Source organism: Triturus cristatus, chromosome 5_2 (assembly GCF_964204655.1).
Source record: "Triturus cristatus chromosome 5_2, aTriCri1.1, whole genome shotgun sequence".
Taxonomy (NCBI): domain Eukaryota; kingdom Metazoa; phylum Chordata; class Amphibia; order Caudata; family Salamandridae; genus Triturus; species Triturus cristatus.
In genome coordinates, this window is record NC_140588.1 from 456,532,962 (window position 1) to 456,540,354 (window position 7,393).

The window sequence follows — 7,393 nt, forward strand, 5'->3', positions numbered from 1 at the left end:
AATGTAAGACTTGCAGAAAGGAAGTGGTGATTGCGTCCCTCTCTTGAACATCTTTGCCACTTGAGATCTTTGCGAAGCATATACAATAAATGCATTAGAGGCTCGAAAGTCACCTTCTTCAGAACTCAACTTGATCAAGCAAAAAAAGTGCTAAAAAACTGTTTGAACTCATCAAGTCCCAAGCTAACAATCATCCTAACCTCTCGGCTCCATGTCAAAGGACACTGCCAAACTGTGAAGAATTTGCGGTTTTCTTCACTGAGAAGACTACTAAGATTGAGACTGAATTACGCTCGGCCTGAGCTCACCTCACGAACAGTCCGTTGAAAACCCTTCGCCCCTCTGAGTTGAATATCACTGACCCTATACAACCCTTCTTTCCCAAAAACAAATGCTTCCTGGCGTCTGTTCCAAACCTTGGATGAATCCAGTATTAGCAAAATGCTGTTGACTTTGAAACCTTCCAATCACTACAATGACCCTTTGCCATGGAACCTTTTCCCGGAAGTGAGATCCTCCTTACTAACACTCTGGACGATGATCGTCAATGCCTCACTTACGCAAGGTGCTATCCCGGATTGCCTTAAAGCGGGTCAAGTTACCCCGATCCTAAAGAAACCAAATGCTGATCCCATGGACCTTCTTAATTTTTGCCCTATCACTAACATCCCCACCTTGGGAAAACTCCTGGAGCAATGTGTGCTCGCCTAACTGAGTCATCACATCGACCATTTCCAACTCCTGGACCAATGCCAATCTGGTTTCCGCCCAGGCCATAGTACATAGTCGGCGCTAACGCACATCGTGGATGAGGCGCTGAGTATACTGGATCCCAATGAGTCGTGTCTTTTGATCCTCCTGGACCTTTCATCTGCATTTGAAACTGTCAAACATTATCACCTAATTGACCTCCTGGAACACAGGATGGGACTGTCGGGCCTATATTAAACTGGTTTTCTGTGTTCCTTCAGAACAGATCCCAAAGCTTCAAGGTGAACCAATCCGTGTCCCATCCTGAAACGGTTACCTTGGGGGTCCCCCAAGGTTCAGCACTGTCCCCCACGCTCTTTAACCCGTTCATGGAGCCTCTGACAGAAATCTTAAAATCATCCACCATTCACTATCATATGTATGCGGACGATACCCAGCTATACCTGAAGATAGCTTCCCCCGAAGACATTCAGCCCCTTAACTCAGTCTTGATGGAAACTCAAAGCTGGTTGACACGTAACCACCTGAAGCAAAATACTCTTAAAACAGAATTCTTACTGATCTCACCCACAACAAATCCTTTGTCATGGATCAATGGCTAAATCAACTGACTGCTCTTAACTGTGGTCCTCACCTCCTGGACTCAGCAGCCTCTCTGGGCGTCATTCTGGACAAAAGCCTGAACATGCAGAAACACATCAGTTCCCTCACCAAAGGAGCGAATTTCCAACTCAGCTTACTTAGGAAACTCAAACCCTTTCTCCCTGCTCATGACCTAAAGGTGACAGTACAAGCATTAGTGATCTCAAAGCTGGATTATGGTAGGGCAACACTTTGTGGCCTGCCTACGGTGAGGACGGCTCCTCTTAAGGCTACCCTCAACTCCGCTGCTCGGCTTGTTACTGGTACACAAAAAATACCACCACATCTCTCTGGACCTGCGGAAGCTGAATTGGCTCCCATATGAAGCTTGGATACAGTTAAAAATTGCATGTATGGCACACAAAGCCATCCACTTCAAGACCCCCCTGTACCCTGAACAGAAACTACAGCTCTCCTGTGGCTCTAGAGCCTCCAGAAACTCCAGTACCCTTTCGCTAAAACCACAAAAATTCAAGAAAAAAAGACATTTACCGGAGCCTTCTCGGGTTTGGCTCCGAGGATCTGGAACGCCCTTCCCCCCGCTGTCAGTGTGAACTCTTTCACCGTCTCCTTCAAAAAAGAAGTCAAGGGGCTCTTGATGAAGAAATGTCTGCCTTAGCCTGGCTCCCTCATCTGATTCTGGGACCTTAGACTTGACTTTGTTCAAGCCACCTGGTTCTCGAGTTTGTCAGAAAATTCTAAAAGGTGTTTTTGTCGCTGTGTTGATTCTGTTGTGTTTGCTTTTCCCTCACGAGAACATTGGACAATTTTAGACATCGACTTTGTCGCTTTGTATATTCTGTTTTGTTCGCTTATACTCTTAGTGATGCATAATCTGTAAAGCGCTCTGATACCCTCGGCGTTCATGGTCGCGCTAGATAATACTTTCAAAATAAATAAATAAATAAAAACAGAGTGAGCCACAAAAGAAGTGGGTACTGCTTTCTACATGGGAGTTTGGGTGTGGGTTCTTCTCTGCAAACTCTTGCGCAAAACAGAGTAAAACATTGCATTTTGCAGCACAAATTACAAATACATTTCATAAATATCCAGAAGTTCTGAAGAGGCAGTACAGAAGTATTCTAATACCACCATGGTGTACAATTAAACTTAGGAGATCTTACAAGAGCAGAAACAAGAGAGGCTACACCTATTTCGTGTATTCCAATCTCAGACAATAATATTGGCATTATCATAAAAAGCTTTAACAATAACGATAATCAGATGTTTATACACAAATGTAAACGTACACTCTGTGACCATAGTACCAAGATAAGCTACAGGACTTAAAAATCATTCATTATCACCAAAATATCAGTTCTAAATATATTTAAAATTATAACTGTTTTGTTGTAACAATCATCTTGCTAGTTTCTGAAAACAAGATCATTTTGCTATTAAATATAAATGTTTCTTATGGATAGATTAACTGAATTGTTCAAAACAAAAGATTGTCAATCAATCAATATATCTTTATTCAGTCAATATTGACCATAAAAGCAAATGTAAAATCAAAATGCGGAAATAAATTTAGAGTATAAAGTGCAAAATGTTGCTATATACAGTCAAAAGCGTACTCTCTGCATATCCCTGACAACAAAAACCTCAAAAGGGTCCGCTATGTTAACAGGAATCAAATGGAGCAATCATGAAAACCTTAAAACTGTCAATCTGCCTGGGCCATCATTTGGTTGTACCATAATCATCGTATCTTCATTCAAATAATTAAATAACCATAAAAGCTTCACATAAATACCCTTCTAAAAAGTGATAAATTAAGCAGGATAATCTACATAATTATGCATTCATAGTCTTGATCTGAATTACATCCGATTGTAATTTATACTTAGATATATATTCTGAAATCCTAATATTCTGTTGAAATCAATTTCATAAAAACTATTACTTAGAAAGTTAGGTCAAAAATGTCCTCCGCGAATCTGTGCGCTCTATTCTTCATATTTCAAATTATCCAGTTCTGTTAGTTGTTTTCTTCTGGCAATAACATGTGTAATGTACATTGAGACTGTATAACAAACTAATTCATTCTCTAGTTTACGTAGCCATTTGAATGCATCCTGGTGCATGAAGAGCTTCTGAGAGCGAAAAAGTGGGCACAGTAAATTACTCTTAATGTCTCTGTATAGGCTGCAAAATAGCATAAAATGGATAGTGGATTAGTTTGTTCGGCCATCACATGGACATTTTGGCAAGCCAGATGTCCATGTGTGTCTGTGAGTATACTGTTCTCTGTTGCCCAATCTTCTAAACTATCTAAAATAATTCTGCTCATGGTTTTTTCAGATGAATCTAAAAGGGATATATGCCGGTAACATTTTGGTTAATTTCTATCATTTTTTTGGAAGATGGGAACAATTATGCTATGAAGCTAAGTGTGTGGGATTTCTCCCTGCGCTACAGCATTAAAGACAAAAAGTGAGAATAGGTGCCCATAGAGATGTATTGGATTTGAAAATGTCCACTGGTATGCCACCTGGCCCCGGGGCCCTGGTGGCAGCAGATTTGTCTATAGCCAGAATGGCCTCCTCAAGTGACTGGTTTTAAGGGTATCTTAACACATTCATTACTGGGGTCCATTCTGTTGGAATCAAATGGGTTAAAAATATCCTTGAAATGTGTAAGCCATTTTGAGGAGGATACAACTATATCAAACTTTGGGTCTTGTGAATCCTTCAAAAAAGGTGAATTAATTACTTTCCAAAAAGAACGTATCTTTAGCATCTGCCGCTTGATCTAGTTTTGCCCGAGCTTCCTCCTGCAGGTGTGTTTTCCTCTTTTTCATTGCTGATTTATATTCAATTCTTAGCTCTCTTATTTCCTTATAATCTCTAGGTACTCCTTGCAAGGCCTCTCTTAAACTACCATTTGCTAGTGAGCATGAAGCATCAAACCATCTTTGGGTTTTCCTCTGGGCTCTAATACCTGACCTTTTCAGGTTCACTGCAAAAGTTGACATTAAGCTTGTAAAGGCGCCCACAGTAGCACCTGGTGGAGCCTCACGGTTGGTACAAATCCTCAAGTTATCCTTATTGTTTTCCATAGCGTCACCTAAAACAGTTGTTGTATCAACACTGTCCCATTTCAGTCTGATGCCATTCCTTGTTACCACCTCAATATTTAATGTAGATGGTAGGGTCAAACTATTCTTATACTCAACTTTCAGTTTGAACGATAATGGTATATAATCACTAAGAAGGGCTCTGTCTATGGATAAATGATTAATTAAATCTATTACTGATGTAGATACTATAATATGGTCAATATGGGAACTACATGTGATTCTAATAAATGTAGGGAATGGGATCTTTTCTTCCAACCAGTCTTGTACCAGTAACTCCAGGTTATATTTATGTAACAGCTCATTTAAGCATTTGCTTTAATTATCGTGTGAGAAGTGGTACAAAAGATTTCCTTAAGTGCCAGTAATACAGCAGGTCTTAGCCTGGGAGGGTTGGTATTGTTGCATATTAAAGTCCCCTCCCTAAATTATCGTATGAACCTTTTTTGGCACCCTCGAATAAGGCATCTAATGCTCTCTCCAGATCTTCTACAACTTTTTGCTTTTGGTTATTAAACACGTTGTTGTAGACGTTTACTAACACTAGTTCTTGGGATGTAGTTATCTGTATGGATGCCAGTTGGAAAAAAGAGGAGGACAAGTTAGATTTTACTATTTTTGCATTGATTGAAGTTGAAACCAGTATTGCCAAAACCCCCTTGACTCAGCCATGTGCAGAAGGCAGAGCCGGGATTATTACAGTAGTAAACCCATTAAAAGTAAAAGGCTGTGTCTGTCAAGTCTTCTGTAAAAACCATATATGGCCCTTGCCTGTTAGATTAGTTCGAACCATTCCTTGTTGTCTATCTTGTTTGAGATCCAAGCCACATTCCAAGTTTTAATCACTAGAGATTTTATATCATCTTGTTCCCCGTGTGTCTTTGCACTCTTTATATTGATTTATCCACCCCTATGACTTTGCGCTATTTATGGATTTATCTCCCCAGATTGTCATTTTATGAACCTATTTATAATTACATTTGATCCCTAGACCTCAGTTAGCTATGCTCTTCCAGCACTCATGGGCAGATTCTGACTTTTATGCCCTTTTATCATTAAATACCCAGAATGCCCAACAAATAGCTGGGATTTCCACCATCATAATGTCACAGAAAGATCAAATTATATATAAAATGTGCACAATATGTCAAGGGAGTGGCAAAAATATCAATGTTATATTATACCATTATGTCAAGAAAGCCCACAAGAAGTCAAGGATGAGTGACATATTGTCAGAGTCACCATTATGTCCTTGATACGTCAAGTTTGATGATATAAATTAAGGTGGACACCCTTACACCAGGATCATCAATATATGAGGGCCATCATTATGCCAGAGATAGCCAAAAGGATGCTATAAATATCTCAAGTGTACCCATGGTATGTCATGGAAGGCATCATTATGTCATGGGCACCATTAGAGGGTAAGGGAGGTGCAGGCAACTTATGCAAGGGTCACCATAATCTAGAGGATAGACACAGCTAAATGCAAAATACCCCAAATATTTCAATGGCGGTCATCAATGTACCAGGTCACCATTACTATAGGGATGTCATTGCTATTTATCTTCATTCTAAGATCATCAAGGCCTTACATTTGCACATATTCCATTCCATGATGAGGTTGGTAGTCTACCTGAAAGTCACATAGAGTGTAGGAATTTTCAATGGTATCATGAATCTGCATGGCCCTCACATATTCCAGAATCTCAGCTGTTGCTGAACAAAGAGAGAATAGATGCTACATTGTCATTCCAATTGATCCAAGAATGCTCTTTTAAGAAGTGAAATGACAACAGGATTCTACACCACCTTCCGAGCCATCCTAGATGGCATGGAGATGTTACAGATGTGACTGAATTAAGGAACTAATATCTATGGGGCCGATTATGATGCCAGACAGACCTGGGTCCATCCGGCATCGTTCTGGAACTGGAACACCAGTTGTCGGTTCCAGCCCAGGAATTAGGATGCAACCGAACCTTGTCGCAATCCTATCATTTGCTATGAGAGCATGCATTCTGAATGGAATAGCAAAGAGCATTGCGCATGGTGAGCGAGACGTGACAGCATCAGGAGAGTCTACATGCTCCCCCTCCCTCATAGTTTGCTGGTTCTAACTCCCCTAGCCCCACCACTCACAATGCTGCCCGGACTCTTCCCAGGAGCCCTTCCCCAGCCCAACCTGCAATCCCGACCTGGTCCGACAGGCTGGCAAGGGTCGCCTGTTGTCCGTCCCCTCCTCCCCTTTCCTACACATCCCTCCAAGCATGCAGGTCCATTTCCCAGAATCCCCTACCCCGGGGCCCACTCCCTTGCCACCTGCCCTACTTTAAACTTCCCCCGCAAGGTTCCAGGGACCTAGCCTCACATCCCTATTCTCACACTTCATTGGAAGTCCGACTTAATGAAATTGCTCTCTGCCTACAACAACTTAAGGCAGACGTGTTCTCCCTATCACACCTCACTGAGGATTTATCAATCAATTCCAGACTGAGCCGCTCCATTATGACCAATCTCCATCTACGTGCGCTCCCAGACTGCGGCTATACCCGGCGCCCTTCCTCCCTATCCTAGGTTAACTGCATACCACGCACACACCCCATAGGTGGGCCTCCACGCTGCACCCTAATGACCCCTCCCGCCCCTCCAGATGTAGAGCCTCCCTGTCGGATACTGATATCCATTCTCTCCTACTTTCTTATGACCCGACAATTCCCTCCAACCCATCAAACTTGCATCTAATTGAAGCAATCCCCACTGATCCCTTCCGCGAACCTAGGCCAAACACTAGAACCTCAAACAAGAACAACCTCACGATAGTCACCACCACTCTACCTCCACCAACTCTCCCCCCGTTAGTCTCAAATGCGTGCTCCTTAACTGCAGATCGGCTGTTAAACACGCTGCGGATATTGTCGATCTCATCCTTGTCCAGGATCTTGACCTTGTAATGTTGAC